Here is an 18,021-nt window from a genome sequence, read left to right on the forward strand (position 1 = left end):
AAGCTTCCATTTTCTGAGACTGAGAAGCAAAGCCAGATGTGCACAAGCTGCTAAAATTAAAGTTAGTTCATGAAAGAATGTGGTGAAATTTTTGATGGAAGACTGTACAGCTTGTTATATCTGCCTTATTTCAGGAAGTGTATTGGTGCTTTTGATAATCAAAAAGAAGAATTTCAGATAATCTGGTATCTTATAAAATATTAAGTTTTTGAATCATTTGCTTAATTCATATTTAAATTAACTTAGTTGAAGCGTGATTATACCCAAATGTCTAATCTAGTCACCTCTGTGTTTTTGCTATCACCAAGCAGATGGGCTCAGGATGAATTAAAAGTGCCTTGTCTAACTTCTAATAAAATACAACCCAAATATTCGCAAACATCGCATTGCTTACAGGTGGCTCGGTGGCTCAGTGGTTAGCACTGCTGCCTGGCAGTGCCAGGGACCTGGGTTTGATTCCAGATACATGTATTTAAGATCAAATGCTTAAATAACAGATAAGACTTTTCCAAGTTAAACATAAGAAATATGACACATGGGCAAGCAAGCCTTCCCTGCTGTTCAATGTGTTCATGAATCCCCAGCAGCACCTCCACTTTCCTGCCTATTCTCCGTAACCCACAATTCCCCAAATGATCAAAAATCTGTCTCAGATAGATCTGTGCATGAGCTATCAATTCATAGACATTGATGTTTTTAGGGATAGCCAGGGCAGCAACATTCTGTATTTGGGGAGGTGATGGCCTAGTGGTATTATCACTGGACTGTTAATCCAGAGACCCAGATAACCTTCTGGGGACCTGGGTTTGAATCCCACCATGGCAGATGGTGGAATTTGAATTCAATAAAATTGTGGATTTTTGAGTCTAATGATGACCATGAATACATTGTCAATCATCAGGGAAAAACCCATATAGTTCACTAATGTCCTTTAGGGAATGATTAATTTTGGAAGGTCGAATTTGAATGCAGAATACAGGGTTAATGGCAGGATTCTCGGCAGTGTGGAGGAACAGAGGGATCTTGGGGTCCATGTTCATAGATCCATCAAAGTTGCAACCCAAGTTGATAGGGTTGTAAAGAAGGCATATGGTGTGTTAGCTTTCATTGGCAGGGGAATTGAATTTAAGAGCCGTGAGGTTATGCTGCAGCTCTATAAAACTCTGGTTAGACCACACTTGGAATATTGTGTTCAGTTCTAGTCACCTCATTATAGGAAGGATGTGCAAGCTTTAGAGAGGGTGCAGAGGAGATTTACCAGGATGCTGCCTAGACTGGAGGGCAGGTCTTATGAGGAAAGATTGAGGGAGCTAGACCTCTTTTCATTGGAGCAAAGAAGGATGAGAGGTGACTTGATAGAGGTTTACAAGATGATGAGAGGCATTGATAGAGTGGATAGTCAAAGACTTTTTCCCAGGGTGGAAATGGCTATTACGAGTGGGCATAATTTTAAGGTGATTGGAGGAAGGTACAGGGGAGATGTCAGAGGTAGGTTCTTCACAGAGAGTGGTGGGTGTGTGGAATGCACTGCTGGCAGTGATAGTGGAGTCAGATACTTTACAGACTTTTAAGCGAGTCTTGGATAGGCACATGGAGGATCGTAAAATGTAGGGTATGCAGGGTAGATTGATCTTAGTAAGATAATAGGTCGGCACAACATCATGGGCCAAAGGGCCTGTACGGTGCTGTACTGTTCCATGTTCTATGTTCTATGTTCTATGAAACTGCCATCCTTACCTGGTCTGGACAAATGTGACTCCAGACCCACAGCAATGTGGTTGAGTCTTAACTGTGCTCTAGGCAGTTAGGGATGTGCAATAAATGCTGACCTAGCCAGCAATGCCCTCGTCCTATGAATGAATTTAGGAAACGTGTCCAGATTGATTTCACATGTACAGCTTTTTCCAGTAGTACTCTGCAGTTACATACTTCCAAATCTAGACAAAAACTCATATTTGGTCCCCATTTTGAGGCAGGAAATACTATTACCCAGATGCACTTGCCAAATTAGGGCAATATTATTCCTAATGAGACCATCAGTGCATGAGCAGAAATAACTAGAAACTTGCAAGTATTCTATTGTACAGATTGGGGTAAAGTTGTGTTACAACTTGAGTGACATTATCGCATCCTGATGTTAAACTGTGATGAAGTAACATTTGGAGAGTTCTAGTTGAGCCAGGCATATGTTGGGAAATCAATGGGAATCACAGCACCTATTCAAACATCCTCTCACTCACTGTCTGTAAGGAGGATGGGATTGCAAATCAGAATTGTCTTGTTGGCATTGAAATGCAATGTAAATTAACAGTGGGGACACGATCAGGAGTGAGAGCCAGGGATAAAATGAGCAGGGAAATAAGCAGTTCAGTAGGGGCTGGTTGTCTCATTCCTGTTAATTAGCAATGAATGTTTTTCACCAAGGAAGGTTTCTGCCTCTATTGGAAGATTTGAGTCAGACTGTTGCAATCAATTTCCCTTCTTGCTCACCATTTCCAAATGATATTGCACTAAACAAGAAAGAAATACAGGACTGCACTCACATCTTTGCACTATTTCAAAACATTTTGCAATCAATTAAATACTCTACAAGAACAATTGAAATTTTTATCAGACCTTTAACATGTCAAAATGTTCCTGTACTTCACAGGAGATTTATGAATTAAGGGAAGATACCAAGTCAAATAAGACCAAATTAAGTCAAATGGCCAAAATGTTATGCTGAGGTGTTATGTTTAATGAGAGTTTCAAAGCGAGGTAAGAAGGGAGAGAGGCTCAGAGAAGGAATTCCAAAACAAAGACATGATCATCTCTGCTCACAACAATCTGGATGGTTCATAATTCTGTTCATCATTTTTAAAGGCAATCTCTGGGAAAATATCGGGTTTCTTCTGATCATAAGTCACACTTGAGCTTGTTCATATTAAACCCATGTCTTCTTGTTTTCTCGTCCAAGATAAGTTGAGAGTTAATCCAAAGGCTGCATAAAAATGTAGAACTACTTTCTAGTCCTGCAAGCGTATGTTTCATTTTGATTTGGGAGATTTAGTTAATAGGATGAGATGAAGTTGAAATAATACATTCTTCAGGTCTGTGTCAAGCCTCTTGTTTACAAGAATTAATAAGCAGCGTAATTTAGTTTTAACAATCATCTTGGGCCAGTTGAGAATAATTTACAAATCAGTGTAAGGCTGCTGAATTCTGAAATGAACTACATGGATCAGGATAAGACACCTGTTACAGTCTCAATCAGCTGCAGCTTTGCTGCTCTCATGAAAATGGGAAATGACTGAAGCATTGCCAAAACTGAATTAGGTAGCGTAAGGAAAATGTGCTGCCGAAAGATTTTAATTGGCAAAAGCTAGGCTCTCATTATAGCTTTTGTGCAGGTGCATCATGTGACAAACATGAGGTAGAGACATAGTGGTGATGTCCCTGAACTAGTGATCCAAAACCCCAGGCTAACATTCGGGGTATATGGTCTCGAATACCATCGTGATGGGTGGTGAAATTTGAATACAGTACAAATCTGAAATTAAAAATGCTGGCCTAATATTAAGCATGTAACTGCTGTTGGTTAGTAAGTTTGCAGATGACACCAAAATTGGTGGTTTAGTCAAGTGAAGAAGGTTATCTAAGATTAATTAGGAATCTTGATCAATTGGGCCAATGGGCTGAAAAGTGGCAGATGGAGTTTAATTTGGATAAATTTGAGATATTGCATTTTGGAAATACAAGCAAGGGCAGCACTATAAAGTTAATAGTAGGACCTTGGGTAGTGTTGTCGAACAGAGAAACCAAGGGGTTCAGGTACATAATTCTTTGAAAGTTGCATCAGAGGTAGACAGGGAAGTTTAGAAGGTGTTTAGCATGCTTACCTTCATTGCTCAGACTCTTGAGTATAAGAACATGAGAAAATAAGAAATCAGAGCAGGAATAGTCCATCTACTCTGTCGAGCTTGCTGCGCCATTCAATAATGGCTGGTCCTTTTGTGGACTCCATTCCACTTACCTGCCCGGTTACCGTAACCCTTAATTCCTTTGCTGTTCAAAAATCTATCTGTTTTTGCCTTGAAAACATTCAACAAGGTAGCCTCAACTACTTCACTGGGCAGGGAATTCCACAGATTCACAACCCTTTGGGTGAAGAAGTATAAATGTTGACATGTCTTGTTGAGGTTGTGCAGAGTGTTTCTGAGGCCTCTTCTGGAGCACTGTGCACGATTCTGGTTGCCCTGAGATAGGAAGGATATTATTAAATCGGAGGGGTTCAGAAAGATTTACCAATATGTTTCCCAGGACTGGGGGGTTTGAGTTATAAGAGTAGGTTGGATAGGCTGGGACTTTGCTCACTGGAGCTTAGTGGGATGAGAAGCGACCTTATTGAGGTTTATGAAATCATGAGGGGCTTAGATAAGGTGAATAGCAAAGGTATATTTTTTTCCATTAGGGTGTGTGAGTTCAAAGCTGGGGACCCATTTTTAAAGTGAGAGGAGAAAGATTTAAAAGAGACATGAGGAGCAATTCTTTCACACAGAGGGTGGTTCATAGGTGGAGTAACCTCCCAGAGGAAGCGGCAAATGCAGGTACAGTTACAACATTTAGAAGACATTTAGATAGGTACATAAATAAGATATAGGGCCAAATGCAAGTGGGACTGAGCAGTTGCAGAACATTCTGAAGGGGGAGAGTGAACAGCCAGACATCATTGAGCACATCGGTACAAATGACATAGGTTAACAAAGGGATGGGGTCCTGCGAAACGAGTATAGGGAGTTAGGCAAGAAGTTAAATAGCAGGACCTCAAGGGTACTGATCTCCGATTATTCCCAGTGCCATGAGCCAGTGATGATAGAGATAGAAAGATAGGCCGGATGAATGTGTGGCTGAGGAGCTGGTGTAGGGGGCAGGGTTTTCAGTTTTTGGATCATTGGGAAGTCTTTTGAGGTAGGGGTGACCTGTACAAGAGGGACAGGTTGCACTTGAACCAGAGGGGGTCCAATATCCTCATGGGGAAATTTGGTAGTGTTACCCGGGAGGGTTTAAACTAGTTTTGCAGGGAGGGTGGGACTCTGAGTAGGAGAGGGGCCATCAAGAAGTCAGGGGAAAATACATTAGCCATCGAGAGCAAGTTTATTATTCAGGAAAGCCAGGGACACAGGAAAGGGAGGGAAAAGACTTCTGTTTTAAAGTGCATTTATATCAACACATGGTGTCTGACTGGTAAGGCAGATAAGCTCAGAGCATAGATTGGCTCTGGGGACTGGGATATTCCAGCCATAACAGAAACAGGGTTGAGAGAAGGGCAGGACTGGCCCCTCAATATTCCAGGATACAAAAGCTACAGGCATGACAGAAGTACAAGTAAGGGAGGAGGGGGAGTTGCCATTTTGATAAGGGAGGACATAACAACAGTGCTTAGAGAGGATATCCTTAAGATGTCATCAAATGAGGCCATATTGTTCGAACTTAGAAACAAGAAGGGGATGGTCACTCTGTTGGGACTGTATTATAGACCCTCAAATAGCCAGCGGGTACTAAAGGAGCAGATGTGTAGAGAGATTGCAGAAACCTGTAGGAATAACATAGTAGTATTGGTTGGAGACTTTAGTTTCCCCTGTATTCACTGGGCCACCCAGAGTGTAAAAGGCCTGGACAGGGTGGAATTTGTCAAATGTTTCCAAGTAAGTTTCCTAAATCAAAATGTAGAGAACCATAGCCAGGAGGGTGCAACACTGGACCTAATCTTAGGAAACAAGGTTGAGCAAGTGACAGAAGTGTCAGTCAGAGAGCAGTTTGGGTCCAGTCACCATAACTCTCTCAGTTTTAACATAGTTATGGATGAAGATAGGACAGGTCCACAGGTTAAGGTGCTAAACTGGAGCAGGGCCAATGTTGGGGCCATTAGGCAGGGTCTAGCAGAGATTGATTGGGTGAGTCTGTTTGAAGGAAAAGAAATGACTGACAAATGGGAGGCTTTTAAAAGTGTGATATCAAGTATGTCCTTGTTAGGGTGAAGGGAAAAGCTGGCAGGTTTAGGGATCCCTAGCTGATGAGGGGATATTGAGGCTCTGGTCAGGAAAAAGAAGGCGGCATACATTGAGTTTAGGCTATTGGGCTCAAGTGAATCCCTAAATGACTATAAAAAGTGTAGGAGCACACTTAAGAGGTTATGAGATGGATCTGTCAGATAATGTTAAGGATAATCCCAAGAGGTTCTATAGCTATATCAAGAGTAAAACGGTGGCTAGGGAGAGAATAGGTCCCCTTTTTCCCCCAAGCCCTGACTGCTTGCACTGCCATCAAGGAGCTCTTCTCTCTCAATCAACTGGGTTCTTACTACAAGGAGGATATCATTCTTAGGGCTAAAGGAATCACATGGTATGGGGAGAAAGTGGGAACAGAGTTCTGAGTTGGATAATCAGCCATGATCATATTGAATGATGGAGAGGGCTCAAAGAGCCAATTGGCCTACTCCTGCTCCTATTTTCTGTCATTGCATGTTTCTGTGAATGTGCTTCTTGGCCCCATTCTCTATCCCCCTCTCTCTGTTGTGCTCTCTGTCACTCTCGCTCTCTCTTTCTTTGGGTTGTAAACATAAGTCAGCAAGAATCTTTCTAGGTTGTGTGATGTTTACTTATCTGTAGTCAGTGATTTCTTGCAATTTTCTTTCAATTCACTGTTCAAAAGAACTTTCTGACCTCTTTTTTTATTAAAAAAGATGCCAGGCCCAAAATTGAAAACTTAAATCTCTTTTACCTCCACTTTAGAATCCAGGTTCACAAATAACAGTAATATCTTGTGAATGATTATCATCACAAATGATGGTGAAATAGGACAACCACTCATGTAACAATGCTTCAAAGCAGTCTTTCAAGTGGATGGGGGATCAAACACTCCTCCTTTGCAAAAAAACTGCTTCAAAAATTGCTGTGGAGAATACAACGCAAGTATTACCATTCATCCTCGTCCCTTCTTTAAACAGATTGTAACGTCTGCAACCTGCATTTGCACAGAGCACAAGTATCTAAAAGTTACTGTCAAGGATTCCTCCACAGGGTTTGCTGTTGAGAGGACATTCCCAGGGTATAATCAATAGGAATTAATGAACTGAATCAATTAACTTCCATTCATTTATTTTTAAGCTCATTGTGTGCATACTCAAAAATGACAATTTATTGAATGAGATGAGATTTTTTAACAGTCCTATCTTCATAATTAGTTGTTTAGTAATACAAATGTTTGTCAGTTTCTCTGTCACAATTTTTATCTCCTTGTAATCATTGTATTTTCGAAATGTTTCACTTTGAAGTACTTTCAAGCACTGAAGCAAGTCTCCTTACCTGTCATTTGGAGTTGCTGAAATATACTTATTTTTGATGTGGAGGTGCCGGTGTTGGACTGGGGTGGACAAGGTCAAAAGTCACACAAACACCAGGTTATAGTCCAACAGGTTTATCTGAAATCACAAGCTTTTGGAGCGCTGCTTCTTCATCAGGTGAAGTGAAGAAAAGCACCTGGGCACAGAATTTAACTTGATGTCTGTGTCGATACGCTCGATCTTCTTGGAGATCCTCTCCACTTTGAGCAGTGCTCCAAAAGCTTGTGATTTTGAATAAACTATAACCTGGTGTCGTGTGTTTTCTGACCCTGTAACTATATTTGGCAAAAGCACAAAAGCATCACTGAGAGCCAGATCACTTCTGGGCAGTTTGAAACAAGAAAGATTCGACTCTTTCCAGCCAAATAATTTGCTCTATCAGTGTGCCAGAGGCATTCCTAAACTCTCTGATATGCACAACATGCTATAAAACCAAGGCTGACCGAGGACTTTGAGCATGTAAAATATAAATAATGAGCTTATTGTGCTTTTAAAAGAAATGGTTAGATTACGATGTCATCAGCTGTCTTCACTCTGTTAGTGAATTGTGTCCATACAAGTGAATACCTTGGCATTCATGTGAAATGCAGTAACATATTGGATATTGTACAGGATTAATAACTCAGTAAGCTGGGAGATGGTGGTGTAACAGTAATGTAACTGAACTCCCAGGCTAACCTTCTGGAGACATAGGATTGAATTCCACCTTGGCAACTAGGGAATTTAAATTTAATTAACTAAGTCTGAAATTTTAAAAAAAAGTCTGAATTGTTATTGGTGACAAATAGTATTAGATTGTCTTAAAAACACCAGCTGCTTCATCAGTGTCCTTTAGATAAGAAAGTTGGCTGTCCTTTCCCAGTCTGGTCTAAATGTGACTTCAGCCGATGTTGGTGTATGAAGTGGTTGGTTTGGAAAGGGTTATTGCTGAGGAATACATTAAGCACTACCTGATATGATGATGTTCTACACATCTGGATGAGTGAAGAGTTTGAGATCTTAAAGAAGACATGCCTAAATCTAGGTCTCCCTCCTAGACTTTACAACAATGTTTATCACACCAATGTAACCTATACCGGAATCCGGTCATACAAAAAGTTTGGTAGGTGATGGCCTAATTGTATTATCACTAGAATATTAATCTAGCTTATGTGCTGAGGACCTGGAAATGAAAGTCTAGTGATGACTATGAAACATTGATGATTGTCTGGGAAGACCATTTGGTTCACTGATGTCCTTTAGGGAAGGAAACCTGTGATTTTTACCTGGTCTGGCCTACATGTGACTCCAGACCCACAGCAATGCAGTTGTCTCTTAACTGCCCTCTGGGCAATAAACGCTAGTGTAACTATTGATTCCCACATCCAATGAATAAAACAATAGCTACAATTTGTTTACAGTAAAAGCCTCTTTTCATTTTACTACTTTGTTGTTTTCACCTGAACTACAAAACCAACACACCTTGTAAATCTTAACCTAAAAGGTAGGTGGTGATAGCAAAAGTGCCATATGGTGGCTGGTCATCCAGAAGGCTCATACAACATGGTGAAAAGTGGTAAGGATCTGTCATACAACATAGAGTAGCATTGTCGATTCTAATTTCTTTCTGAAGTGACCTAACAAGACACTCAGCTTTAACAACAACCACAATGGAAATCTTTAATAGGACACTGTTGTATTATCCTCATTATAAGAGCTACTGTGTTTCCAAAAGACACTCATCAGTACCTTTGTTTGGATAATTAGGGCTGAGCAATAATTGCAGGCCTCACTAATTGCGTCTTGTTCTTAATTACAAACAGAAAAAGTAATTATTTCATTCCCTGCTTCCTACCTTGTTGTAGCCTACAGCACAAGCTAGTCTTCTAAAGAATTATCCAGGCACCAACTTATTTCAGTCAATGCAGGTTTTGACTTATATCACTTAGCAACTGTAAACCTGACCTTGCATTCAACAGGCAAGAATACAAAACATGGAAACCTTATTCAAATTAATCATTTTTGTGCACATAAATCACAGAATCACAGAATTGTTGCCATGTAAGAGGAGGCTGTTAGGCCCATAGTTCCTGGACTGGTTCTATTTCTTAGTGTCAATTTCCTGTCTTTCCTATCCCTGACTATCATTTGTATTCAAATAATCATTCACTGCCTTCTTGAATGCTTCGGTTCAGCCTGCCTCCACCGTATTTCCAGGCAGCACTTTCCATATCCTAACCATTCACTTACATCAGCCTTACTTTTACATGCGGAACAATTACTTCCTTTCTGCTCTGTCCAACATGTTCATGATTTTGAAAATGTCTTCTCAGCCTTCTCCTCTCCAAGGAGAACAGTCTCAACTTCTTCAATGCCTCCTTGTAATTGAAGTTTCTCATTCCTGGAGACATTCATGTAAATTGCTTCAGCATTCTCTCCAATGGATCTACATCCTCCATATAATATGATGCCCATAACCGTACACAATATTCCAGCTGAGGTCTGACAAGTGTCTTGTACAAGTTCAACATCACCTCTCTGCTCTAATACTCCATGACCCAATTAATAAAAGATGAGAACATTGTATGCAACACTGTTGGTATAATTAAATACAACTTGATATCATGATATTTTCTTAAACATTTACACAAACGGTAAAATCTTTAGCCTTTCTTTCTCCACTGTTCTGATGTGACATAATCTCTGCAAATTCAGCAAAGGAAGAGGGGAACACTAATTAATTAAGATTGATAGTTAACTGTTCTTCCTGCTGCATCTCCGTCACTGATGGCCTAACCATCGAACACCACCTTCTCATGGTGCATAAAATGGTGTGTCTTTCCTCGAATCTGTTTGTTGCTTCCTAGTCTACAAGCTAAGGGTACAAGCTAAAAAGTTTCACCTTAATGTCTCCTTTTAGTAATGTTTGATTTTGGAGATGTTCATGGACAATAACATCTGCATGTGGGAGCCATTGAGAACTCCAGCAAAGATTGTTTGAACTGCAGCTGTACAAGGGAAGAAACCGTTCACAAAGAGGAGACAAGATGCCAGGTATTGGCGAGGGATAGAGAGAATAAGGGTGGTAACGCTTCTACAAAGTCAAGCGATTCAGTTAAATTTATTGCTAACCTAAAATTTCAGCTAAGAGAGTTAGTCAGCATTGATACATATGGACTCGATCCTGCAAGAAAAGGTTCTCCCCTCCAATTTTTTTCCATTTTGCAAAATTATCTTGTGATCAGTATATTACAGCAGAAGTAACTTATTTAAGTTACCCAATATCAGTAGAAAGAATCCTATCTTCAGAATTTTATAATATCAATACCATCTGTAGTCCCTTGAGTAACTGAGTATGAGACTGCAGCCTTTTGTACACATACATAAATGGTTATTATAGGAACAGATTCTTGACCACCTTACAGTAATGAGTACTATATCATAGAGCACATAGTAATTAAACATGTTTATGACAGGAAATTTTGACATACGATCTTCAAATTACTTTAAGAAAATAGTAAATGTTCAAATAAATATGTCAAGAAGATTACACTCACCATCCAGAGTAAATTAGTGGGATAGATATCTTTGTCTCAAACTTTCTTTTGGAGGAAATCTGTTTGCAAATTTTAACTTTACATGTTAGCACAACCTATGGCTCTAGTGATCTGTGTCTATGCTATTTTTATTAAATTCTAGTTTCAGGAACATTTCTTTGTCCCCAAAGCCTGTATGATTAAGCTATTTTTCATCATTGTTAATTCTTATGAAATAGCCCAGTTTGTAGTCAACAACCAACAGCTATAAGGTTATTTCACATTCACACTTCCCTCTGTCTGCAGTGCTATCTAAGCGCTTGCTTCTGACCAAATATCAAGCTCTCATACTAGATAAATTCTGCTTTAAATTTAACACCTGAATTGCTGGATTAATTTGATAACTTTCTCTACAGGGAATCCAGCAATAACTGAGAACTATAAACACCTTTGCTGGAGTCCCTACATCCATGCCTCATCTCGCCATTAATCTGTTCCTGGTCCAGCAGCCTTTCCCTCTTAGCTCTCTATGGGACAGCAGCTTGGAGACCCAACCAAACCCAGAAAGCTGACGCATCCATCATTCTAGGAGCAAAGAGGCTGACGTTTCGGGCCGTCTAGGCCCGAAACGTCAGCCTCTCTGCTCCTATGATGCTGCTTGGCCTGCTGTGTTCATCCAGCCCTGCACCTTGTTGTCTCGGATTCTCCAGCATCTGCAGTTCCTACTATCTCTGCATCCATCATTCTGTTTGGATTGGCAGAAATGTTTGCAGTCATATTTTCCACCGCCATTGTCAGGGCCTAGTATTTGTGGGGAGGTTTCGTGGGGAGAGGGGAAAGGGAGACTCTTTTTGACAATCTGAATTAAGAAGAGATGCAGAGTTCACTCAGATCAGACAGGATCTGTGGAACAGTCTGATTAAGGTTTCAGATGTGAGACAGTAAATTTATATCGAGTAACTATATCCATTTTGCTGAATAATATTTAACTAAATTACCACAGAGACAATGAATCCAAGACAGAAGGAGATAGTTTGCCCTCAAAACCTAAATTCCAAGAGTTGGATTTCTAGCTGAAGAATTGTCAAATGTTTGTGGCTTGGCTGGAATAACCTTCTTCACTCTGCTTCATGTTTACCTGCCCAGCTTGAAGTGACTGAACACATTGAGCAATGTCGTCAGCTCTGAATTAGCTGAGTGCCTTTCCTGTAAAATCCAGTTAATGTTTCAAATTTAGAGTAATTGCCTTTTAATTATGGAAGATATAAATAGATTAGAAGCTGGTAATGTCATAAAGTGGATTAATAGCCTTGAACTTCCAAACATCAACCATAAGGAAACAATGAAATCTAAGCAGGGAATTTTTTTTTTCCGTTTTACAGATTTTCACAGACCTGTTTAAGAAAAAACACAGGAAAAAATATTGTAAATTTTAAAAACCACGAAATAGCAGTTCAATGCACTGCTACCAATTTTGTTCTGACTGCAGTTCAGACTTCTCTAACCAAACAAACATGGATCTTTCTAAATTAGTCCAAGATTAAATAATAAGTACAACGTTCTAATTATCAAGTTAAAAAATTGTAAATGAATAAACAATTTATTTTGCTGTACCAGAGAAATTATCCAGTTTTAACTGAAGTCCTATTCACTGGCCAGTTCCAGACTGCTTGATGTTATTAACTCTGCTGAATAGTTATTGTGTTTTCAAATTAATCAAATTTTCATCGATGATTTCACTATTTTTCTAATACAAAATCATTAAGAATATTTTCACAATGGAATCCTTTGACACAAAATCGTCAAGGTCAATATTAAGAAGAATTTCCTATCACTCGAAGAAAAAAAGAACACGTCAATCCTTTCTCCTGGGCTCAGGATACTGCAAAGTGCTTTTATTTGGTTAATGAATTACTGTTGCGCTGTCACAAAACTATGAGCCAACTTGTACTCAGGTAGCAATGAGAAAAATGACCAGACAATCTGTTTTAGTGTTGATATTCAGGAATCATTACTGCTCAGGATATGAGCAAAGTGACCCTGCTCTGCCTCAAATAGAGTTATGGGATATTTACACTGACTTGAGGGCAGACTAATTCTGAGTTTAGTGTTTCGTAAGAAAGATGACACATGCCACATTGAACTCACTATTACCAATCACTGGCAAATTGTAACTGTGTAGATTACTGTCACCAATTCCCCTTTCTGACTCTGTTCATGCTTACAATACTAGTTATCATCTGTAAAAATCAGAGCAGCGCCAAGGGCCCTCAGGAGTGGGAGTGAATATTATTCACCAGCTCATACATTCCATTCATCATACCTTCCAATACTGAGTCTATTATGTATTGAGTCAAATTATCAGTAGAAGACGTTAGATAATTAGTAACTTAAAACCAGAAAAGGCACTTGCTTTACATAAATAGAAGCAGTTTATTGCATGAGATTTATGTTATATTGATTAGTTCTAATTATCAAGTTAGAAAACTGTAAATGAATAAACAATTTGCACTAGAGGAAATTATCCAGCTTTGGTATAATTACTTTAAGACTAAAGGGAGACAACACTAACGAGCATTTCCATTGAGATCTCATGCAAAATGGCTGTTTTTTTTACCCAGAGGCTATCTGACACTATCAGATTGGGTGGACTTTAATGCAACTTAGAAAGTATCTTGCCCCCAAGCTTTTTTTTCCATAGTTAATATTTAGATATTTCTATGTGTGTGCATATGTATACATTTTTATATTTCTTTGCAAATGTACAAATTTAGAAATTTATGCATATAAAAACTTTTATATTTACCATGACCATCTCTTCCACCACCCTCAGTGACGGCTCAGATTTCACAAATGCAGGAAGCCTGGAAGATGCACAATTCATTAAAACCTTTAAAAGACATTTGGATAAGTAGATGAGTGGGAAAGGTTTGGAAGGATATGGGCCAGGAGCAGTCAGGTGGGACTAGTTTAGTTTAAGATTACATTCATTGTAGGTAATGGCAATTGGTTCTTTCTTTTTTCTGGGTTCTGCCATGTTGTTATGATGCTAATGAAATCGTTTGCTGGTTGTCCTTGATTGTTTGGTTAACAATTTGTTTCATCTGTGACCACATGTGCTGATATCAAGACATGCCTGTAAATTCAAACCTGAAAGACAGTAATGATTATGAGCCACATGCACATTTTCAACTTTGGTTCATTCTTTGTGCTGCTGTGTTGCTGTGTAACTGGCAGCATAGCACCTTCAATCTCGGAGTTGTTCCACCAGGATCTATAGTTTCATCTTTATTAGCTGTAACTTCTGTTTCTTCCCTGAGACAATCCTACCCACCTCAGCTTCACCACCCCAACCTGAAACATGCACCCAATCCTCAACCCCCTTCCCTGAAACACTCCCCGTGCTCCCCCAGTTTCACTGCTGCCCCCACCCTGAAATACTCCCCCAATCTTCACAGCCCCCACCCTGAAACCCTCCCCCCACCTTTACTAAAAACATTGGGAAGGAGATGATCTTCACTTGTCAAAAACAGACCAATTAGGGGCCGTAATTGGGGTGAGGGTGATTGGGTTGCCCTTAGCCTCACACACAGCCCTAACAACACACAGCCCAACACCCCATCTACAACTAGACAGGTCAGTGGGGTAAATAGAAGGGTGACAGGAAGACTATCCCTAGGGAGCTTTATGGCCCCTACATTTACAATCTCACCGCTTGGGTCAAATCCCACTCTACGTGTTATGACAATGTATTACGTGAGCTTAGAAATATTTCTGTGCTTATTTCAATTAGTTCATCTATAGTTCAATTTAATTTGAGCATGGTAACTTCCAAACTTTAAACATGTTTATATCTGAAAACAATGTAACAGCGATTGATGCAAAGTAAAAACAAATCTCTTCCAGCAAAGACAGAGAGAGTTATGACATGTGAAAATATTGTTATATAATGGTGATTTACAGAGGTTCTCAATGCCTTGGTCAAAAGGAGCATTAATGCCTTTCAAGAGAGTCAGGAGTGAAGCACTGCAGACTCAGGATAAAGTGTCACCACTGAGGACTGAGGAGAAATTTCTTCAATCAGAGGGTGGGGAACCTTTGGAATGCTTCACTCCAGAGTACTGTGATCACTCAGTCACTGAGTATAACCAAGACTGAGTTCAAAAGATCGTTAGGCATTCCCTGAACAAAGGAGAATGTGATCCAGGAGCAGAGAGTTGAGGTTGTGATCGGTTGACCTTTGAGAATGGCGATGGAAGCTCAAGGTGGAGTAAATGGCCAATTCCTGTTTCCATCTCTTCTTTTCTTCTGTTCTTACACAAATTTTCTCTTGGTAGGTTGCTGAAGTAATAAATAGAGGTAAATGCAAAAATGTGTATAAAATATAGATTGCTGATAATTGGGAGCATTTTATATTAATCACAGAGTAGCACACAAAATGATAAAATGGCCATTCAGCACATTGAGTCCACACCAACCCTCTGAAGAACATCCCACCCAGATCCATCCCCAATCTATCCCTGTAACCCTGCATTTCCCATGGCTAATCCACCTAGCCTGTACATCCCTGAACACTATGGGCAATTTATCATGGCCAATTCACCTAACCTGAACATCTTTGGACTGTGGGTGGAAACCACAGCAACTGCAGGAAACTCACGCAGACACAGGGAGAATGTGCAAACTCCACACAGAGAGTCGCCTGAGGGTGGGATCAAACCTGGGTCCCTGGTGCTGTGAGGCAGCACTGAGCCACCATGCTGCCCTTAAAATACTTGATGATACCAATTTAAAGCAAACATTACATTAAACAACTGGGACAAATTCAGTGCATTAACGCATTCATTTTGTTTTTGAGCATGAACAATGCAGATTCACAAAAAGTTTGGTCCTATTAGTTCCTTACAATGCCTGCACTTCAAATCCAAATCCTGCTTAAAACAAACAATCCAACTCTCTTCCACTCATCTTTGAACATGACAATAAGAAAGTGACAATAAAGTTTATGAGTGCCTATTATTCATTCTAATTCCATTCTGGAATCTTCATAAAAGACAGTCACAATTTATGTCATTATTTTAGAAAAAATATGTTTGGAAATCCTGCACAAAGTTATTTGGTTCTCTCTCCACAGTAGCATTTGGCATTTGTTTTAACCAATCAATTTACTCTTATTTAAATCAAAAATGCTGTATTCCAACTGCAGATTATTTGTAATCCCACTTACAGATGAACCAATATGAGTGCAAAATATATTAAAGTTATTTTGTCATCAGGCACTTTTCCAATTCTTCTTTTCTGATGAAGGGTCTAGGCCCGAAACGTCAGCCTTTCTGCTCCTCTGATGCTGCTTGGCCTGCTGTGTTCATCCAGCCCTGCACCTTGTTATCTCAGATTCTCCAGCATCTGCAGTTCCTACTATCTCTGATTCACTTTTCCAATTCTGTTGTTTCTCTACATTTTACTTCTGCAGTTTGATAAAGAGATCAAGATGTATCTGCTGGAAATGTAATTAATCAAACTTTTATAAATCTGTAGATAACTTACAATCACATCTTGATAATGGCACTCAGTCCTATTGAGTGACTACAATGTCATTTCAATGATAAGGTCACACTCATAGAATAAAATACAACAATAAATATTTCCCACACAGCAGAGGCCACTTGATGACATGCCTGTGTGTACACAGGAAAGATCAATTCTACCTAATCCATTATCCAGCTCTTTGTCCACAGCCCTGTAGATTATAGCTTTTCAAATGAGTATCCAGGTGTCCTTATAAAACCATGAGGGTTTCTGCCTCAGCCATCCTTTCAGACAGTGAGTTCCAGATTCCTCAAACTGTCTTGGTGAAAATTGTTTCTTCTCAAACTCCCTGTAACTCTTCTTTAAATTGCTTTCAATTTGTGACCCTGGTAATTCACTTCTCTATTATGAAAAATAGTCAAAAACCTCATTCTGAACTGAGTCTTCTTTCAACACAATTTGAAAGTAAGGTTTTTATGACCAGGTCCTCAACTTGCGTTGTGACGTGATTCTGGAATGTGGTATCAGTTAGAATATCAAATCATTGATAATCTCCAAATAATAGATTACAAAAGACTGAGATTTTAATTTTAAATGGTGAATGGTATATGACCCTTTATTCAAATGGGCTGGAATATAAAGGAGTGCAAATTATATTCTAGTTGGTTGGGTAACTGAGCCCCACCGCTCAGAAAGTCTATATCAGTCTTGGCAAGAATGGAGCATAAATACACCAGAATTAGACAGGAACTATAAAGGGTTAAATTTTGAGACGTTTTTAAATTTTATAGGCAAGTGTTGTTTTCCCTTGAGTGGAGAAGATTGGTGGCAGGTGGTGGTTTAAATAGAGGTGTTTAAAATGATTGAAAGGGTTAATAGGTTAGACAGAGATAAATATGAGAGCATTTGATTTGTTTTGAGCATTTGATTCTCACAGTTATCCCTAATTCTGGATTCCCACATAAGGATGAAACATCCTCTCCACATGCTCCATGTCATAACGTTTGCAGGTAGCTCCTGGATCTCGTCCCATTGCTAGCGCAGGATCTTGTGGTAGGAGTCTTTACTGGATGGTCACCTGGATTCACAATCTTGTAGCTCACCACATCACAATATCCATTATCATCATCATGGTCACTGATAACTGTACACTCTGGAAGATTCACACAAGCACATGGATATGAACACGCTAAGATAGATTAGTCTTTAACTAACATAACTGAAAGTCAGAGCATGGTATGTCTATGATTACCATGTTCAGCAGTGTTTGAAATTAATTTGTAATAATTAGTGTTACTTTGAAGTCTAAGCCTGAGCCAATGCTCGAATTTTCCATTTCCTTGACTAGTCTCACTTGAACCATTATTTGTAGGATGGCATCAAAGCACATGATAAAATAGCCAGGAAACTTGAGAAGCCAAGGTTCATTGCTAGGGTCTCAGTACAGCCCCCTTATGCATTAGAGAGAGACAGAGAGAGGGCAAACAATGGGAACATAAACAAAGTTGCTGGAAAAGCTCAGCAGGTCTGGCAGCATCTGTGAAGGAATGAAACAGAGTTAACGTTTCGGGTCCGGTGACCCTTCCTCAGAACTCT

This window comes from Rhincodon typus, chromosome 22, assembly GCF_021869965.1.
Source record: "Rhincodon typus isolate 14 chromosome 22, sRhiTyp1.1, whole genome shotgun sequence".
Classification (NCBI taxonomy): Eukaryota; Metazoa; Chordata; class Chondrichthyes; order Orectolobiformes; family Rhincodontidae; genus Rhincodon; species Rhincodon typus.